General features: G+C 52.1%; 1 pseudogene; it reads left to right on the top strand.

The window, feature by feature from the left end:
- Positions 1-1,059: 1,059 nt before the first annotated feature.
- On the top strand, positions 1,060-2,015 carry LOC142076274 (olfactory receptor 14C36-like; annotated as a pseudogene).
- Positions 2,016-2,557: the final 542 nt, after the last annotated feature.

Here is a 2,557-nt window from a genome sequence, read left to right as displayed (position 1 = left end):
GGGAACTGGGACTGTTTAGCCTGGAGAAGAGGAGGCTGAGGGGAGACGTTATCGTGCTCTACAACTCCCTGAAAGGAGGTTGTAGCGAGGTGGGGGTTGGTCTCTTCTCGCAAGTAACTAGCAATAGGACGAGAGGAAATGGCCTCAAGCTGCGCATTTCAAGAGTAAAGTCAAGGCAGGGGCTACCTTAAAGACGAGGACCTTTTCAGGGTCTGTGATCTCAGCTTTCTTCTAAGGAAAAGGGGAAAGGGGCTGTCAAGTTTGAATAAGTCTCCGAGACTCCTGAACTGTTACACTGAGGGATTAGCAGATCTGCCAGAAACCTCAGAAAGTGCCTTCAACCACTTCTCTACCTACAGACAGCACCGACATCGCCTTTGCTTGAGGCTTGAGGTTTTGTCTGATTTGCTCCTTAGGACCTGAAAACAGGGAGATGCCCCTGGGCAGTGCCCTGCTGCCAGAAGGTGTCTTCAGGGCAGAGCTGAGCACAGAGCGGGTGGGATGCACTGACAGGGAGGAGAGTTGGCGACAGAGAAACAGCCCCCATCAGGGACAGCTCCAGGTAGCAGGGAGCCATGCCACCCCTCTGCATCCCTCTCTGCTCGGCTGCACAGGGAAGGAGAACAGTAATGGAATTTGAAACTGGACTCTTCCACGCTCACAAAAGTCCAGTTTCTTCTTCAAGTATGTTGTTAGTGATGTCATCCTGCAGCAGAGAGTGGTGTAAGCACAGGGCACCCGTGTGGTGACCAGGAGGTCACTCGTGGGCAGAGCCGCTCTCCTGATTCTGCACTGGGGGGCACAGGGAACCCTTTTGTCCCTCAGGGCTCACCAGTGTTCAGGCGGAGAGCAATGTGGAAGATGATGATTTCTGCCCCTTCAGAGAAAGTGCCCGCACTCAGCAGCACAAACCTGAGATCACCATAAGGAGCGGAACAAAGTTACACCAAAGAAAGAGAAGTAATTGGGGGGGATTTTTTGGGAAACAAGCATAGGATTGGCTCAAAGAAGTCAATGTCTTCTCCTCTTTCAACAGTCCCCCATGCCCAGAGTGAACAAATGTCCAACAGCAGCTCCATCACCCAGTTCCTTCTCCTGGCATTCACGGACACCCAGGAGCTGCAGCTCTTGCACTTCTGGATATTCCTGGGCATCTACCTGGCTGCCCTCCTGGGCAATGGCCTCATCATCACCGCCGTAGCCTGTGATCACCGCCTCCACACCCCCATGTACTTCTTCCTCCTCAACCTCTCCCTCCTGGGCTCCATTTCCACCACTGTTCCCAAAGCCACGACCAACTCCCTCTGGGACACCAGGGCCATTTCCTGCTCGGGATATGCTGCACAGGTCTTTTTTTTCTTTTTCAGTGCTGCAGCAGTTTTATCTTCTCACCATCATGGCCTACGACCGCTACGTTACCATCTGCAAACCCCTGCACTACGGGACCCTCCTGGGCAGCAGAGCTTGTGTCCACATGGCAGCAGCTGCCTGGGGTGGTGGTTTACTCACTCCTGTGGTACACACTGCCAATACCTTTTCAATACCACTCTGCCAAGGCAATGCTGGGGACCAGTTCTTCTGTGAAATCCCCCACATCCTCAAGCTCTCCTGCTCAGATGCCTACCTCAGGGAAGTTTGGGTCATTGTGGTTAGTATCTGTGTAGAATTGGGTGTTTGTTTTCATCGTGCTGTCCTATGTGCAGATCTTCAGGGCTGTGCTGAGGATACCCTCTGAGCAGGGCCGGCACAAAGCCTTCTCCACGTGCCTCCCTCACCTGGCTGTGGTCTCCCTGTTTATCAGCACTGGCACGTTTGCCTACCTGAAGCCTCCCTCCATTTCCTCCCGATCCCTGGATCTGGTGGTGGCAGTTCTGGACTCAGTGGTGCCTCCAGCTGTGAACCCTGTCATGTACAGCACGAAGAACAAGGAGCTCAAGGATGCAGTGTGGAGACTGGTGACTAGATGATTTTCAAAAGCAATAAACTGCTTTTCATCTTCTGCAAATCACTCATAATGTAACTCCTTACAGGTAAAGCCCATCTTCTGTAGTTTTTGTTGGGTTTGGTTGTGGGGTTGGGGTTTATTTGCTTTGTTTTACTTCACATAATGTTGTCCATAAAGAAATGTCATTATTTGTGCCATTTTTAATTACGTGTCTATCCAACTTCGGTGTTACCCAGAGTCTGTGTAAATAAGGAGCTGTGCTGTCTGTGTGTTTAAACAAAACAATGAACCCCGCAGTGTCTTGTCTGAGATCCTTCCTTCGAGACCTTCTCTGGAGCTACAGGGGCAGTGCCTGTGTGCAGAGGTGGAGGGGAAAAGAGTCCCAGCACAGCAGCACTGCCAGGGAGCACCAGCGCTTGGTCTTTCCAGAGCTGCTCACTTTCCACTTCTACTCTGTCCTTCTCAGCTCTTGCACTGGTTAAGGCCTGAGTGCTCTGGCAGCTTGGTCACAGTCCTGCTGCGTGGTAGTCCTGTGACTGCAGGCAGGGACAGGCAATGGGCACTTCTGGGACAGAGCTGGCCTCCACAACAGCATTTCCATAAAGCAAGGTG

This window comes from Calonectris borealis, unplaced genomic scaffold (genome assembly GCF_964195595.1).
Source record: "Calonectris borealis unplaced genomic scaffold, bCalBor7.hap1.2 HAP1_SCAFFOLD_40, whole genome shotgun sequence".
Taxonomy (NCBI): Eukaryota; Metazoa; Chordata; class Aves; order Procellariiformes; family Procellariidae; genus Calonectris; species Calonectris borealis.
This window is presented reverse-complemented; position numbering and strand designations above follow the sequence as displayed.